Here is an 18,426-nt window from a genome sequence, read left to right on the forward strand (position 1 = left end):
ACAATGCTGTGTTAGTTTCTGGTGTGCAGCAAAATGATTCAGTTATATGTATACACACACACACTCTTTTTCATATTTTTTTCCAAAATGGCTTATTGGTGGTAGTGGTTTAGTCGCTAAGTCGTATCCAACTCTTGAGATCCCATGGACTGTAGCCTGCCAGGCTCCTCCATCCCTGGGATTCTCCAGGTGAGACTACTGGAGAGGGTTGCCTTTATTATGTGATACTAAATACTGTTCCCTGTACAGTTGTCCTATACAGTAGGACTTTGTTGTTTATTTGATATATAGTAGTTTGTATCTGATAATTACAAACTGCGGATTTACCCCTCTCCCATCCCCTTTCCCCTTTGATAACCATAAGTTTGTTTTCTGTGTCTGTGTACACAGCAGTATCCCACTGTATGTACACACACACACACACACACACACACACACACGTTGTCTTTATCCATTCATCTGTTGTACACACACACACACACACACGTTGTCTTTATCCATTCATCTGTTGATGGACATTTAGGTTGCTTCCATGTCTTGGCTGTTGTAAGTAGTGCTGCTGTGAGCATTTGGGATGCATGTATCTTTTTGAATTATAGTTTTCTCCAGATATGTGCCCAGGAGTGGGGTTGCTGGATCATATGGCAATTCTGTTTCTAGTTTTTGAAGTAATCTGTTGCTGGTGATAAAGAACCCGCCTGCCAGTGCAGGGTCGGAGAAGGCGATGGCACCCCACTCTAGTACTCTTGCCTGGAAAGTCCCATGGATGGAGGAGCCTGGTAGGCTGCAGTCCATGGGGTCGTGAAGAGTCGGACACGACTGAGCGACTTCACTTTCACTTTTCACTTTTATGCATTGGAGAAGGAAATGGCAACCCACTCTGGTGTTCTTGCCTGGAGAATCCCAGGGGCGGGGGAGCCTGGTGGGCTGCCGTCTCTGGGGTTGCACAGAGTCGGACACTACTGAAGCGACTTAGCAGCAGCAGCAGCCAGTGCAGGAGACGTAAGAGACAGAGACGCAGGTTTGATCCTTGGGTTAGGAAGATCCCCTGGAGGAGGGCGTGACAGAGGAGCCTGACAGGTTACAATCCGTAGGGCCGCAGAGTCAAGACGTGACTGAAGCAACTTAGCATACACACACTCATACTGTTTTCCATAGTGGATGCACCAACTTACAGTCCCACCAGCAGTATAGGAGGGTTCTCTTTTCTCCATACCCTCTCTGGCACTTGTTTGTATACTTTTTGGTGGTGGCCATTCTGACTGGTGTGAGATGGTACCTTGTAGTTTTGATGTGCATTTCTCTAGTAATTAACAATGTTTAGCATCTTTTCATGTGCCTGTTAGCCATCGGTATGTCTTCTTTGGAAAAATGTCTATTTAAGTGTCTCCCCATTTTTCGATTGGATTGTTTGTTTGGTTATTGAGTGGTATGAGCAGTTTGTATAGTTTGGAGATTAAGCCCTTATCAGTCACATCATTTGCCAATATTTTCTCCCAGTTCATAGGTTGTCTTTTCCTTTTGTTTATGGTTTCTCTTGCTGTGTGAAAGCTTATTTCGATTAGGTCCCATTTGTTTATTTTTGCTTTTGTTTCTTTTGCCTTGGGAGACTGACCTAAAAAATCGTCTGTACAATTTATGGCAGAAGATGTTTTGCCTGTGTTTTCTTCTAGGAGTTTCATGGTGTCATGTTTTATATTTTAAGTCTTTAAGCCAGGGGTCCCAGCTTCTGGACTGCAGACCAGTACCTCTTGTCAGATCAGTGTCATTAGATTAGAAATAAAGTGCACAGTAAATTGGAGAAGGCAATGGCACCCCACTCCAGTACTCTTGCCAGGACAATCCCATGGATGGAGGAGCCTGGTAGGCTGCAGTCCATGGGGTCTCTAAGAGTCGGACACGACTGAAGCGACTTAGCAGCAGCAGCACAATAAATATAATGCACTTGAATCATCCTCAAACCATCCTCCTCACGCCTGGTCCATGGAAAAATTGTCTTCCATGAAGTTAGTCCCTGGTGCCAAAAAGGTTGGGGACCACTGCTTTAAGCCGTTTTGAGTTTATTTTTGTGTATGGTGTGAGGATGTGTTTTAACTTCATTGATTTACATGAGGCTGTCCAGCTTTCCCAGGAACATTTGCTGAAGAGACTGTCTTTTCCCCGTTGTGTATTTTTGCCTCATTTGTTAGAGATTAATTGACTGTAGGTGTATGGGTTTGTTTCTGGGCTCTTTGTTCTGTTCCATTGATCCATATATCTGTTTTTTCCCCCCAATACCACACTGTTTCGATTACTGTGACTTTGTAGTATTGTCTGAAGTCTGGAAAGGTTATGCCTCCAGCTTTGTTTATTTCCTTAGTATTGCTCTGGCAATTCTGGTTCAATATAATTTTAGGATTATTTGTTCTACTTCTGTGAAAGATGTCATGGGTAATTTGATAAAGTGAGTATGTATTAGACCAATAAGTTCTGCTATTATAAGCAGTATGTAGCATCAGGCTATATACAGGGTTTTTCAGCCTTAGCAATAGGACATATTTGGCTATAAGGTTTTTTTATTGTGGGACATTATCCTGTACATCGTAGGACCTCTAGCAACATTCCTACCCTGTATCTTCAAGATGCCAGTAGCAAAAATGTCTCTGGCGGTGGTGGTGATGGGTGCTAAAATTGACCCCAGTTAATAACTATGGAGTTACCAGGATCAGTAATAACATCCATATTTTCTGGCAGCTGATGCTATTTGCAATAGCAGGCTTAGTCCGTATCTTGAAGCTCCTGATTCCCAGATATCCTAGTTTAATTCTGCAGCCTCCCACAACTAGGAGTAGGAAGTCCTAGATGCAGCTATCTCTGGGGCTCTGGTATTAGCAAAAGGCAGCACTAATGATATAGTTGGAAGCTGATGCTTCAGTCTTCAGTTGTTGAAAGAGAAGGGTCAGATTAAGACAAATGCTACTCTAACTGTGTAAGATGATACGGAAATAGAGAAAACAGCAGTACAAGTGGTCAACAATACGTTGAAAACAGTACGTTTGACTCATAAATATCTGAAAGTATATATATTGGCTGGCATGACCCATTGATGTGTTTCAGTTGCCTTTGAGAGACTATATAATGTTGAGGTTAAAAATAAGGCCTCTTGAAGCCAGTGTGCCAGATTTGAATTCCGTTTCATCACTTGGTAGCTGCATGTCATTGAGCAGATTTCTTAATCTGTTTTCTTACCTGTAAAACAGCTATAATGATGGTACCTAAGTTTGAGAGTTTTGTGGGTTTTGAAGGAGATAATGCACATCAAGTAATTAGAATTAAATCAGTTGATATGTGAAAAAACACATAGAACAGTACCTGACACATAGTAAGTACTCATTGTTTTTATTGTAGGGCTCCATATGCAAGAGGATACATTATTTAAATTATTTAAATCCTTTAACCATCCCAGTCCTCAGTTTCCTTATCTGTTAAATTGGGAAAATCTTATCTCCCTCACGGGCTTCCCTTGTGGCTCAGACAGTTAAGAATCCACCTGCAATGCAGGAGACCTGGGTTCAATCCCTGGGTCAGGAAGACCTCCTGGAGAAGGAAATGGCTACTGACTGACCCCATTATTCTTGCCTGGAGAATCCCATGAACAGAGGCCTAGAGGACTACAGTCCATGGGGTCGCAAAGAGTCGGTCACGACTGAGTGACTAGCATTAAACTTCACAGGGCAGTTGTAAACGTTAAAGGAAATATTTCAGGTAATATGCTTATTAGCATGGCACCTGGCATAGATTGAATAAAGGTCAGCATTCAGTTATTACTGGCAAATTAGGGAACCATGAAACTATCAAACAGGTTTCATAGGTAATTCATTCACTAACATTCTGAAAGGTTTCTAGAGCATTTCATAGTTATCACTGATATTCAGAAGCACTCACAGAGATATCATAAGACTTTTTCCCGTTTATCCACTTCTTGTAGTTCAGCTGTCAGTGTCTTACGTTACAAGCAGATGAAACCAATTCCAGGTCACTTACATAGAAAAGACATTTACTAAGAGGATGTGAGGTAACTTAAAAGAAAGTTGGAAAACCAGAATCCAGGTTCCATATCTGGGAGTACGCCTCAAATCCCGATTCAGCAGTTTCAGTGCGGGCGCTGTGCGGCCATGGCTTAGCCCCAGGCTTAGCAGCGGGCACTGCCAGGACTCTGGGCACCAGCTATGGTAGCTGGGCCGCCCCCACGCTGTGGCAGTTTGGTCTCCCCGCAGTTACTGCTGCCCCACAGTGAGTCTTTATCATTCCTCTTGTTCTCACTAGTTTCTGATTTCAGGTCTGGGGCTGCTGCTGCTGCTGCTAAGTCGCTTTAGTCGTGTCCGACTCTGTGCGACCCCATAGACGACAGCCCACAGGCTCCTTCGTCCCTGGGATTCTCCAGGCAAGAATATTGGAGTGGGTTGCCATTTCCTTCTCCAGTGCCTGAAAGTGAAAAGTGAAAGTGAAGTCGCTCAGTCGTGTCTGACTCTTCCCGACCCCATGGGCTGTGGCAAGTGCCTTCATAGAAACCAGGTCACATGGCGGTTCCCCCAGAGCTTGGGAAACAAATGATAACAGTGTAACTTATAGAACTTATTATATGCCAGATGCTTTTCTCAGGACTTTAGATATATTTCATTGTATCCTTACAACAACTAAGGTAGGTACTAGTATCATTTTACTGATGAGGAAAGAGAATTTTAGGAACTTTGGGACTTTTAAGAAGTTTACATACTATGTGGAGGAGCAGGGATTGAATGCAAGTAATCTGGCTGCAGATATTTGCTTGCTTCTCAGGTATTTTGAGCTTTTGTATAAGAAGAAGCAGGTTCTGCCTTTCCCCAGCCTTGTGTGGAGGCCTTCCCCAACGTTGGAAGGGGACTGTGGCTGGGGAGCCTGAAGAATGAGATAGAGACTCGATACTTGGCTGAAGTCTGACTTGGCAAACCAGTCATTGCCTCTGTTGCTGTTTTACTCCAGGATGAGGCACACTGAATCTGAGCATCAGAGGGATTTTTTTTTTTTTTTTTTAGTGCTCTGCCATTTTTTTATTCACTTAGAGGAGAATACTTGTGGGATTTCAGACTCTGGATCAAATAGGGAATATGTGTCTATAAATAACACTTAGGATTCTGCGACATTTTTATAGTGAGAGGGTATTGGCCTAGTCTATTTTTGTCAGGAAGACCAGTTTTGGAAAATTGGTAAACTTTATTTGCTGCTGGGTTGTAGAGCCGCAAGTCAGTCCTTCCTTGTAGGTGGGCACTATGTTCAGGACCATATGCCTGCCGCCACCAGACTGGTGTCTCCCTAGGGGTGGATTTGGGGCTTTCAAGGAAAGCAGGTCCTCTGCCATTAGAGATGGTAGAATGGAGTTTCACCCTTAAAAAAGCTGACTTGATTGAGGTAAATTTTGCATGTGATAAAATGTTCATTTAAAATGTACAGTTCAATGAGTTTTGACAAGTATATAAATTTGGGAAACCCTCACCCCAGTCAAGATACAGACAAAGTTCTAGTGGCCTATGCAGTCAGCCCTCCTGTGTCCGCCCTTCTCCCCGGGCACGGGGCACGGGCTGGTCTGTCAGGAAAAACTCGCTCCATCTGCTCAGTGCTTCAGCCGTGTCCCACTCTCGGTGACACTATGCACTGGAGCCCTCCAGGCTCCGCCGTCCATGGGAGTTTCCAGGCAGAAACACTGGAGTGCGTTGCCTTTTTCTTCTCCAGGGGATCTTCCCAGCCCCAAGATTGAACCCCCATCTCTTGTATCTCCTACGCTGGCAGGTGGATTCTTTACCACTGGGCCACCTGGGAAGCCCTTCTTCATCTACAAAAAGGAGAATTTTGTGTTCTATAGTTCTGGTATGTATTCTTCTTATGTCTGGATTTTTGGCTCAGAATATTGAGATTAAACAACAGCTATAGTATACATCAGTAATTCACTTCTTTTTATTGCTAAGGAACATTCCATTAGAAGTATAAACTATAATTTGTTTATCCATTAACCTGTTGATGGACATTTTTTTCTTCTCATGTTGGGCTCTTATAAGTAAGCCTGCTGTGAATATGCATATACAAGTCTCTTTGGGACGTTTGTTTTTATTTTTCTGGTAAATGCTTAGGTGTAGAATGACCGAGTTATATGATCAAGTGTATGTTTAATTTCATAAGAAATTGCTAAGTGAAGTGGTTTTTTACATTTCCTCCAGCAGTGTATTGGAGAAGGAAATGGCAACCCACTCCAGTATTCTTGCCTGGAGAATCCCATGGACAGAGGAGCCTGGCAGACCACAGTCCGTGGGGTTGCAAGGAGTCGAACACAACTTAGCAACTAAACCACCAGCGGTGTATGCAAGTTCCAGTTACTACTCTTTAACCAATACTTGGTACTGTCAGCCTTTCTGAACTTCAGCTGTTGTATTGGGTGTATGCTTGTGTCTTCATGTGGCTTTAAATTGCATTTCATAGATGATTAGTGATGTTAAACATCTTACTGTTTATTTCTTTAGTGAGGTGCCTGTTAAAGTTTTGTCCTTATTTTATTTGGGTTGTTTGTCTTCTTATTGAATTTTATTTATTTAAATAAGACTTATTTATATATTTTAAATGGGGCTTCCCTTATGGCTCAGTGGTAGAGAATCTGCCTGCCAATGCAGGAGACTCAGGTTCAATCCCTGGGTTGGGAAGATCTCCTGAAGAAGGAAATGGCAACCCACTCCAGTATTCTTGCCTGGGAAATCCTGTGAACGGAGGAGCCTGGTGGGCTACAGTCCATGGGGTTGCAAAAGAATCCAACATGACTGAGTGACTAAACTACAGTTTATTTTGAATACTAGTCGTTTGTCAGATACATATCTTACATCTGTTTTCTCCCTATCTGTAGCTCGTCTTTCCATCTTTTAAATGGTGTCATTTTGAAAAGAAGTTTTTAATTTTGATGAAGTCCAGATTATCAGTGTTTCTCTTATTGATTATGTTTTCCGTTTCGTAAGAAAATATTTGCCTACTCCAAAAGTCATTGTGAGGTCTACTAGTAAACCCATCAAAGGCATTCTTCATTTCTGTTATAAGTGATTTTTATCTCTAGCATTTCTTTTTGGTTCTTTCTTAGTATTTATACATCTCTATTTATATTGTCCAGCTCTTCACGCATGCTGTCTACTGTATCCATTAAGCCATCTGAGCCACCAGGGAAGCCCATATTACTCATAGTTGTTTTAAATTCCTGGTCTGGTAATTCCAGCATCTGTGCCATTCCTGATTGTGATGTTTGCTTTGTGACTTCAGATTGTGTTTTTTGCCTTTTGTAGACCTTGTAATTCTTACTTGATGTATTAGGTAAAAGGACCTGCTGTAAATGTGGGCATAAAGTGTAGGAGGAGGGGAGCATTATGTATCCTGTGATTAGGTGTCAGTCCTTTGGTGAGCCTGTGCCTCTGGATTGTGAAATTCTCCAGTGTGTCTCAGTCTTTCTCTCCTCTCCTTAGCTGGCTCGGGATAGCGAGAATGTGCTGGGTGCGGCTCTTTCCCTCTCAGCTGTTAGGTGCTGGTCATACCCGAGCAGGCTGGGTTCTGGTTTCTCCAGAGGGTAAGCCTTGTTAAGAATAGAGTACTTAGGGACCTCCCTGGTGGTGCAGTGGATGAGAATTCTCCTGCCAGTGCACGTTGCACAGGTTCAGTCCCCGGTCTGGGAAGGTTCCACATGCTGTGTGGAGCAGCTAAGCCTGTGTGCCACAACTGCTGAAGCCTGCTTGCCCTAGAGCCCGTGCTCCAGAAAAGAGAAGCCACTGCAGTGAGAAGCCTGCACACCACACGAAGAGTAGCCCCCACTTTCTGCAGCCAGAGAGAGCCCTCAGGTACCAACGAAGACCCAGCACAGCCAAAAAAAAAGAATGGACTGCTGAGTGTATTTCATAGTGGTTACAGTTCCCACCACTTGCTGGAAGGATGAGGAAGTTTTTCTGTGATATTTACTGGGGTAACCTGGTCCCGCTCTTGAAAGCAACAGTGAATATTGTGGGGCCCTGCTTATGACTGGGTTCCTCTGGAGTCTTTAACTCTCAAGAGTTCTCCACTCTGAGCCTCCGGCAACTCATTGATTACAGTTCAGATTTTCCTACCACACCACTGGTTACTGAGCTGGTTCCCACTGGTTTTTGCTTTAGTAAGCCATGACTCTTCGGATTTGCCTCTCTCCAGTTTGGAGAGTCCTCCCCTCTTTTATGAATCCAAGAAGACTTGTTGATTTTTTAGTGTGTTCAGCGTACTTCTTAGAATGAGACGGTGATTTCCAAGCTCATTACATGCAGAAACAAAAGCAGAAGTCCCCACCCCAAGATAACTACTGTTCTGCCTACCATCATCATACCTTATTGGTTTTCTTTTTGAATTGAATCATATAGTAGATACTCTATATCTGCTAGCCACCAGGCTTCGGTGGCTCAACAGAGTCTGTAACAATTTTTTCTGTTTTTAATAGCAGTAGTTCTATTTTATTGCTGTGTAGTGTAGTGTTCCATTGTTTGATTATGCTACAGTTTCTTTATCTGTTCTACTGATGGACATTTGAGTTGTTTCCAGTTTTAAGCTATATTATGGCTAAAGCTGCTGTGAATAGTCTTGTACTTGTTTTATGATGGACAGATGCACTATGTTTCCCGGGTATGTTTCCTAGGAGTAGAATTTCTGGGTTCTAGAATAGACATATGTTTAATAGTATTGCCAGAAAGTTTTCAAAGTGATCTTACCAAATTTTACTTGCACCAGCAATGCATGAGAATCTACATACTTGCTAACGCTTAATTGTGTCACTCTTTCTAAATTTGGCCATTCTAATGGGTGTTAGTAGTATCTGATCTGTGGTTTTAATCTGCATGACAAATTAAACTGAGTGACAGGGCTTCTTCAAGAGAAGACTCTACACATGGACATCACCGGATGGCCAACACCAAAATCAGATTGATTATATTCTTTGCAGACAAAGATGGAGAAGCTCTATATAGTCAGCAAAAACTAAGACCGGGAGCTGACTGTGGCTCAGATCATGAACTCCTTATTGCCAAATTCAGACTTAGATTGAAGAAAGTAGGGAAAACCACTAAGCCATTCAGATATGACCTAAATCAATTCCTTATGATTATACAGTAGAAGTGAGAAATAGATTTAAGGGACTAGATCTGATAGAGTGCCTGATGAACTATGGACGGAGGTTCATGACATTGTACAGGAGACAGGGATCAAGACCATCCCCAAGAAAAAGAAATGCAAAAAAGCAAAATGGCTGTCTGAGGAGGCCTTACAAATAGCTGTGAAAAGAGAAGTGAAAAGCAAAGGAGAAAAGGAAAGATACACCAGTTTGAATGCAGAGTTCCAAAGAATAGCAAGGAGAGATAAGAAAGCCTTCCTCAGCGATGAATGCAAAGAAATAGAGGAAAACAACAGAATGGGAAAGACTAGAGATCTCTTCAAGAAAGTTAGAGATACCAAGGGAACATTTCATGCAAAGATGAGCTCAATAAAGAACAGATATGGTATGGACCTGACAGAAGCAGAAGATATTAAGAAGAGGTGGCAAGAATACACAGAAGAACTGTACGAAAAAGATCTTCATGACCCAGTTAATCATGATGGTGTGATCACTCACCTAGAGCCAGACATCCTGGAATGTGAAGTCAAGTGGGCCTTAGAAAGCATCACTACAAACAAAGCTAGTGGAGGTGATGGAATTCCAGTTGACCTATTTCAAATCCTAAAAGATGATGCTGGGAAAGTGCTGCACTCAATATGTCAGCAAATTTGGAAAACTCAGTAGTGGCCACAGAACTGGAAAAGGTCTTCCAATCCCAAAGAAAGGAAATGCCAAAGAATGCTCAAACTACCGCACAGTTGCACTCATCTCACACGCTAGTAAAGTAATGCTCAAAATTCTCCAAGCCAGGCTTCAGCAATACGTGAACCGTGAGCTTCCAGATGTTCAAGCTGGTTTTAGAAAAGGCAGAGGAACCAGAGATCACATTGTCAACATCTGCTGGATCATCGAAAAAGCAAGAGAATTTCAGAAAAATATCTTTTTCTGCTTATTGACTATGCCAAAGCCTTTGACTGTGTGGATCACAATAAACTGGAAAATTCTTAGAGATGGGAATACCAGACCACCTGACCTGCTTCTTGAGAAACCTGTATCCAGGTCAGGAAGCAACAGTTAGAACTGGACATGGAACAACAGACTGGTTCCAAATAGGAAAAGAAGTACATCAAGGCTGTATATTGTCACCCTGCTTATTTAACTTATATGCAGAGTACATCATGAGAAACACTGGGCTGGCAGAAGCACAAGCTGGAATCAAGATTGCTGGGAGAAATATCAGTAACCTCAGATATGCAGATGATACCACCCTTATGGCAGAAAGTGAAGAAGAACTAAAGAGCCTCTTGATGAAAGGGAAAGAAGAGAGTGAAAAAGTTGGCTTAAAGCTCAGCATTCAGAAAACTAAGATCATGGCATCTGGTCCCATCACTTCATGGGAAATAGATGGGTAAACAGTGTAAACAGTGGCAGACTTTATTTTTCTGGGCTCCAAAATCACAGCTGATGGTGATTGCAGCCATGAAATTAAAAGACGCTTACTCTTTGGAAGGAAAGTTATGGCCAACCTAGACAGCATATTAAAAAACAGAGACATTACTTTGCTGACAAAGGTCCATCTAGTCAAGGCTATGGTTTTTCCAGTAGTCATGTATGGATGTGAGAGTTGGACTATAAAGAAAGCTGAGCACCGAAAAATTGATGCTTTTGAACTGTGGTGTTGGAGAAGACTCTTGAGAGTCCCTTGGACTGCAAGGAGATCGAACCAGTCCATCCTAAAGGAGATCAGTCCTGGGTGTTCATTGGAAGGACTGATGTTGAAGCTGAAACTCCAATACTTTGACCACCTGATGCGAAGAGCTGACTCTTTGGAAAAGACCTTGTTGCTGGGAAATATTGAAGGCAGGAGGAGAAGGGGACGACAGAGGATGAAATGGTTGGATGGCATCACCGACTCAATGGACATGAGTTTTGGTGCGCTCCGGGAGTTGTTGATGGACAGGGAGGCCTGGCGTGCTGCAGCTCATGAGGTTGCAGAGTTGGACGTGATTGAGTGACTGAACCGAACTGACAGGGCTGTCCCGGTGACTCAGATGGTAAAGAATCGGCCTGAAATGCGGAAGACCCGGGTTCTTTTCCTGGTTCAGAAACATCTACTGGAGAAAGGAATTGCTACCCACTCCACTATTCTTGCATGGAGAGTTCCGTGGACAGAGGGGCCTGGTGGGCTACAGTCCACGGGGTCACAAAAAGTCAGACACAAATGCCTTGTAGATCTTTCCTAATACTGAGGTTTTATGTTTGCTTAAAGAGTCTAGTACATGCTTATAGCAGTAGTTCTCATTAGCTACACTTTGGAATCACCTGGTGAACCTTTAAAACTTAAAGTTCCCCAGGTAATTCTAGGATACAGAGAGGGTTGAAAATCATTGGCATTTATGAATGAAACATTCTGTGCCTCTCAGGACTTTGCTGTACCGTTTGGTGAGTGACATGTTCGTCTTTCTCATTGCCCAAGCCAAAAATTGGGTAGGGAGCAGGGAGAAGGCCTGGGTTACCCTACATTTCTCCCCTACTCTGATCCCCCACAATCTAGTCACTCTGTAAGGCTCTTACTTGACCTACTAAAGAATTCTCAAAAAAGAATTCACCTTTTTCTATTCCCACAGCCTTACTGTAGATCTTTATTATTTCTTACTCACACTGAAAAATGCTTCCTAAATGGTTTTTCTGCTTCTATTCTTTCCTTCTTTCCCTTCAGTCTAACTTCCTATCAGGCTGTTCTCTAAAATAAATTGATCAGAATTTTCTAATTCTTTCTCCGTACTTCTTTTAGGAGAAGTTCACAGTTCTTGGTCTGGCATTTATAAAGTCCATCATGATAGTCTCCTACGTACTTTTCTAGCCTCCTTGTCATTTTTATTTTTAAAACCTAATTTTGATAAAATTTTATACAGAAAAATTAAACTCTTTACCCAGATTCACCATTGTTTTGTCCCGTTTACTTCAACATTTTCTCTTTAAATACAGTTTATTCTCTTTTGAATCATTTGAGAGTGGTTTGCAGACATTATGTCTATTTGTTCCTAAGAACAAGGACTTTCTCTTATATAATATTAGTACTTTTATCAAAATTAGAAAATTATTAAGGAAATTGATACAGTACTATTATTTAATCCACAGTTGTTCCAATAATATCCTTTACAGCTATTTTTTTCCTGTTTTGTGATCCAGTCTATAATATATATTGTATTTAGCTGTCTTTTCTCTTGTCTGCTTTTATCTGCAACAGTTCATCTACTTTTGTTTTTCATGAGCTTAAGCTTTATCAAGTATAGGAGCCAGGTTTTCTACTATCTACCATCTATTTCCATGACTTTTGGTCTTTATTATTTCCTTCCTCCATCTTACTTATAGTTTTGTTTGCTCGTTTTCTACTTCTTAAGGTGCAATCTTAGATTGTTGGTTTAAGATCTTCTACTCAGATGTAAGCATTTAAAGCTATAAATTTCTCTCAGCATTGCTTCTTTAGGTGCATCCCACAAATACTGCTGTGTTGCGTTTTCATTTTCTTTCTTTTTTTGTTCCTCCCCCTCCCGTGCATTTTCATTTTCATTCAGTTAAAAAATATTTTCTTTCTCTTGTGATTTCTTCTTTTTCACATTAATGTTTTAGATATGTTGTTTAGTTTCCAAATTTGGGGGAGGCCCCTGCATATATTGTGTGAGTTGATTGTAATTAAATTCCTCTATGGTCATAGAACATTCGTTATGATTTCAGTCTTTTAAAATTTATTGAGTTGTGTTTTATGGCCTGAAATATCTGTTTTGCTGAACACAGCATGTTCATGTGAAAATAATATATATTCTGCCATTATTATTTCCTATTCTATAAGTATCAGAGTGGTTGATGGTGTTCAGATCTTCTGTGTTTATGCTGGTTTTCTTTGTCTAGTTCTGTCAGTTGCTATAAGAGTGATGGTAAAGTCTCCAAAGTTATGACCAACCTAGACAGCATATTAAAAAGCAGAGACATTACTTTGCCTAAAAAGGTCCGTCTAGTCAAGGCCATGGTTTTTCCAGTGGTCATGTATGGATGTGAGACTTGGACTATAAAGAAAGCTGAGTGCCGAAGAATTGATGCTTTTGAACTGTGGTGTTGGAGAAGACTCTTGAGATTCCCTTGGACTGCAAGGAGATCGAACCAGTCCATCCTAAAGGAGATCAGTCCTGAGTGTTCATTGGAAGGACTGATGTTGAAGCTGAAACTCCAATATTTTGGCTGCCTGATGCGAAGAGCTGACTCATTTGAAAAGACCCTGATGCTGGGAAAGCTTGAGGGCAGGAGGAGGGGACGACAGAGGATGAGATGGCTGGATGGCATCACTGACACAATGCACATGAGTTTGGGTAAACTCCGGGAGTTGGTGATGGACAGGGAGGCCTGGCGTGCTGCGGTTCATGGGGTTGCAAAGAGTCGGACACGACTGAGCGCCTGAACTGAACTGAACTGAAGGTCTCCAACTATGATTGTGGAGTTCTGTTTCTCCTTTTAATTCTGTCAATGTTTGTTTCATTTATTTTGAAGCTCTGTTATTGGAACCAACGAAAACACTTGTGATTGTTTTGTATTCCTAATGAATTGATCATTTTATCATTGTGAAATATCAGAGTGATACTACCCTCTTTATCTCTGGTAATACTTTTTAAAAAAACTATTTTATCAGATATTATTAATAATAAAACTGTGCCAACTTTCTTATGCCTACTGTTTGTATGGTGTATCTTTGTACATCTATTTATTTTCAATCTATACTATTTATACCTTTGTCTTTAAAGTGCATCTCTTGTAGATAGAATATAGTAGGATCATTAAAAATATGTGTGTGTATACCTGTGTTCGGGGAATCCCTGGTGGTCCAGCGACTAGAGCTCTGTGCTTTCACGGCCAGCAGTCTGGGTTCAGTGTCGGTCAGGGAACTAAGATCCTGCAAGCCACATGACAGGACTTGTGGTAACGATTATAGTAGCTATATTAAACTTTTCATATTTCACTTACAATTAGTTATGTACTGCTTTTCTATTAAAACAGAAATTTCATAACCTTTTAGGTCTGTATTTCCCTTTTGTTGTTCAGTCGTTGAGTCACGCGACTCCATGGACTGCAGCACGCCAGGCTTCCCTGTCCCTCAGCATCTCCCAAAGTTTGCCCAAGTTCATTTCCATTGAATCGATGATGCCATCCAACCATCTTATCCTCTGTCGCCCTCTTCTCCTTCTGCCTTCAGTCTTTCCCAGCATCATGGTCTTTTCCAATGAGTCAGTATTTCCCTTACCTCCCCTCTTGTTCTTTGATATACTTGTTTTATATATGTTACATCTGGATACATTGTAAACCACAGAAATGATGTTATCAACATTTGCTTTAAGCAGTTATATGGTTTATAGAGAAATTGAGATGAATAGGTAAAAACAAAATGGTTTTTGCATTTACCCAGGTAATTACCATTTCATTTCCTTCTCATTCTTTTCTGAACGTTCATTTTTTTCTGTCTGGTTTTATTTCTCCTCAGCAGGAGAATTTCCTTTAGCATTTTGTATAGTTCAGGTCTGCTGGTGATGAATTTGCTTAGTTTTATTTGAAAATACCCTTAGCACCCTCTGTAATTCCTAGTATTCTCCATGGATGTGGAGCTCTAGGTGGGCTGTGGAGCTCTAGGTGGGCAGCAGTCTTTTTACCAGGGCTCTGCTCTCTTCTGCCGTTTACAGCGTTTGATGAGAAACCACCCATTTGTTGGATTTTTGTTTCTGATAGTAATATTTTTTTTTCTCTTGCTACTTTTGAGGTTACCTCTTTATCTTTAAATGGTTTGACTGTGATGTACTTTGTGTTTACTCTGCATGTTGTTCATTAAATATCTTGCATCTGTAAATTTTTGCCTTTCATCAGATTTGGAAAAAATTGGGCCATTAGTTCTCCAAATACTCTTTCTGTACCCTTTTCTTCTAGCATTTTACCTACACATAAGTTGGAATATTTAACATTGTCTTATGGTTCCATGAAGCTTTCCTTTCAGTCTTTGTTTTTGCTCTACTCTCTACCTGGGCTAGGTCCATCTAGTGATTTTTTCTTTGAAAAATTGTGGTTTTCAATTCTATAATAGAATCTATTTGCTTCATTTTTACTGTGCTGAGAGAATTCCTATTTTTTTCACTGAGATTTATGATTCACTGGAAATGTTTCACTTATTTGCAGGTACTGTAGCTTCGTTTAAATCCATATCAGTTCCAATCTCTGCTTCATATCAGAGCCAGACTAAATTATTTTTCTTTTCTCCTGGGAATCCCATGTCATTTTCTTGGTTCATTATATATCTGGTAATTTTGGGTTGTATCCTGAACATTTTGAACATTGAGATGCGAAGATTGGAGATTCTCTTCTTTTCCAGTGAGTATTACGTCCTTTGTTTTGGTTGCTAATTTTCTTGGCTGGATTTGGATTACAAACTCAGTTTCTTGTCTGTGCAGGTACATTGAGGGGTTAGAGATGTGAGTGGACTGTTTGGGAATCCCTTCTCTGGACCTTTCCTTTTCAGTATTACCCCCTTTCTTTTACTTTTGTCAGCTTAACTTTTCCCCAACTGAAAAGGACTGGTTTTCCACTGGATGCCCTGGCAGCTACTGGGTGCACGGCATGGATAGGATTTAGTTTTTGTCTACAAGCCAAAAAGATGGAAACTTCCTCGCATAGCTCCCTGTCTCCCCTTCTCCAAGCAAGCATGTACTCTCCACTAGAGTGCTTCTCTTTGCTCCCCACAGCCTTCAAATAGTGGCTTTTTAAATTGTGCTCAGCTTTTGCAGTTGTTTCCTGTGCAGGGCTGGGGAGGTTTAGTATAGTTCCAGAAACAAAAACTGCCTTCTTTTTCACCTGTCCTTGGAAGCTGCCTGTTGTGGTTTTTTCTCCTACCCCGCTTGCCATCTCTTGTAAGTTTCCTTTGCTAGTTCCTCCCATGTCCAGATATTGACGTGTCCGAGAACTCAGTCTGCAAAGCTCCCTCTTCTATCTGCACTGACTTTCTAGATCAAAACTCAAGCCAAATCCGTGCATGTGTGCTCACTCACTCAGTCGTCTGACTCTTCGTGACCATACGGACTGTAGCCCGCCCAGTTCCTCTGTCCGTGGGATTCCCCAGGCAAGAACACTGGAGTGGGTGGCCATTTCCTCCTTCAAGGGATCTTCCCAACCCAGGGATCAAACCCGCGTCTCCTGTGGCTCCTGCATTGGCAGGCAGATTCTCTACCACTGAGCCACGTGGGAGGCCCAAATCCATGCCTAGTCATTTACGTATTTTCTTTGGCTGCTTTGGTCCACAACGTCAGAGTTGACAGCAGAGTTGAGTAGTTTGTAGGCTCACAAAAGCCTATAGTATTTGTCATTTGACCCTATAGAAAATTCTCACTGACCCCTGATCTAGGTAATCTTATGCAGTCCAAGAATTTAAATGCCAGGTATAACACCAGTGACTTATAAATTTCTTATCCCCAGCTTCAAGCTTTCTTCTGGACTTCAAGCTCATATACCCAAAAGCCTAGTACCCTTATCTATACAAACCCTAATATATCCTAATCTGAATTCTAGCTGTTTTTTCTACCTTGTGCTCCAGCCTGAGTCTTGCCTAGTTCTGTTAACAGCAATTCACTTTAACAGCTGCTCAGGCCAGAAACCTTTGTAGCTGTCCTTGACCTCTCTTTTCCCATCTCTCACATCTGTCTGTAAGGAATTCCAGGTTGTTCTACCTTCAGAATATGTCTAGAATCTAACCACTTCTTACCTCCTCAGCCACTGTCACCCTACTCCAAGCTGCCATTATCTCTTGCCTAGATTATTCCATAAAATTATTCTCCCTGCTTCTGCCTTTTGCTCACGTATAGTTTAGTGCACCGCAGCAGGAAAAGAGTGATCCTTAAATGTAAGTCAGATCATTTCACTCTTAAGTTCAAAACCCTTCAGTGGTTTCTCATTTCACTAAGAATAAAATCCAGAATTCTTGCTATTGTCTTTGAAGCTTCGCGTGTTCTTGCTGCCCTTTGGACATTTTTGTGTTCTCCCCTGGCCCTCAAACTGTTTCCTGTTTCTCGAGAAGCTGAGCCTGTTCCCACCTCCTTCTCTTTGTGTTTCCTATTTCCTCTGCTGGGATTCTGTACTTCAGGTATCTTAATGACTCACTCCCTCACTTTACTCATGTCTTACAAAAATATGATGCCTCTTTTAAGTTTTTCCCTGACCACCTTATTTAAAACAGCACATTCACAAACAAATGTGCTTATACATGTGCCCATTGGCATTTAGGACTGCACAATGCGTGTATTTCTTTGTTTGTTTTCCCCAACTAGGCTGTAAGCTCTTTGAGGGTAGGAGTTTGCTCTGTGTGGTTCACCACTGTCCTAAGTATCTGACCTCCCGCCCAGCACTTTAGAGAGCTCAGGAAATCGGTTGGGTCAATGACTGTATGAATGAACCATCACCATTCTAGCTAAATTGCTTTACTTGGAATAGATTAGATTCTGTTCTGCTCCTATCATTCTTTCTATTTAGACTCTCTCCTTTACTGTGTCCCCATCTGTCATCCTACAAGATTCAGCTGAAGTATCCACCTCTGATTAAGTTTTCCCTCTGAGTGCTTACTGTATTAAGTGTTTCCCTCAGGTGCTCACAACACTGTATTGTAATTACTTTTTGGCAGTACTTCTAGTTCTTAGAACCTAAGGTCTGATTTCTGTTTCTGTTTTATCCCATGTATATTGCATAGAAGATAGCAAGTACCTGTTGAATCACCAGCTGTTATTAGGAGGGAGAAAGTAAGAGCATATCTTATAATTTTTGGAAGAGTGATAATTATTTAGATAACAAAATCTTAGTCTTTCTGGTTGGATTAGAGATCAAGTATCTAGTTAGTGTCTGTGGTGGTTTAGTCACTCAGTCGTATCTGACTCTTACAACCCTATGGACTGTAGTCCACCAGGCTCCTCTGTCCATGGGATTCTCTAGGCAAGAATACTGGAGTGGGTTGCCACTTCCTTCTCCAGGGGATCTTCCCAACCCAGGGATCAAACCCAGGTCTCCTGCATTGCAGGCAGATTCTTTACCAACTGAGCTATGAGGTTAGTATCTGTGTATCTCTTATTTGCAAGAAGTAGAAACTTAACTCCAGTAGCCTCAGATAATCTGGATATATTGTAAGGATGCAGTGGCAGTGCGGAGAAGGCAATGGCACCCCACTCCAGTACTCTTGCCTGGGAAACCCCATGGACAGAGGAGCC

The 18,426-nt window shown here is 41.6% G+C and overlaps 1 protein-coding gene across 10 annotated transcripts in view; it reads left to right on the plus strand.

Annotated features, from left to right (window-relative positions):
* Nucleotides 1-18,426, plus strand: part of ARFIP1 (ARF interacting protein 1) — a 135,802-nt gene that overhangs the window by 27,291 nt on the left and 90,085 nt on the right. Inside the window, exons 3-5 of one of the 10 annotated variants that reach the window (XM_081543660.1) lie at nt 4,319-4,423; nt 5,806-5,883; nt 6,231-6,407. The exons of 8 other annotated variants lie outside the window; for them this stretch is intronic. The gene's annotated coding sequence lies outside the window, so the exon portion shown is untranslated. Of the gene's footprint in view, nt 1-4,318; nt 4,424-5,805; nt 5,884-6,230; nt 6,408-18,426 lie in introns of those variants that run through there. One more of the 10 variants, XM_081543657.1, reaches the window with a different exon arrangement.

This window comes from Giraffa tippelskirchi, chromosome 11 (assembly GCF_054371585.1).
Source record: "Giraffa tippelskirchi isolate mGirTip1 chromosome 11, T2T-mGirTip1v1.2.pri, whole genome shotgun sequence".
Taxonomy (NCBI): Eukaryota; Metazoa; Chordata; class Mammalia; order Artiodactyla; family Giraffidae; genus Giraffa; species Giraffa tippelskirchi.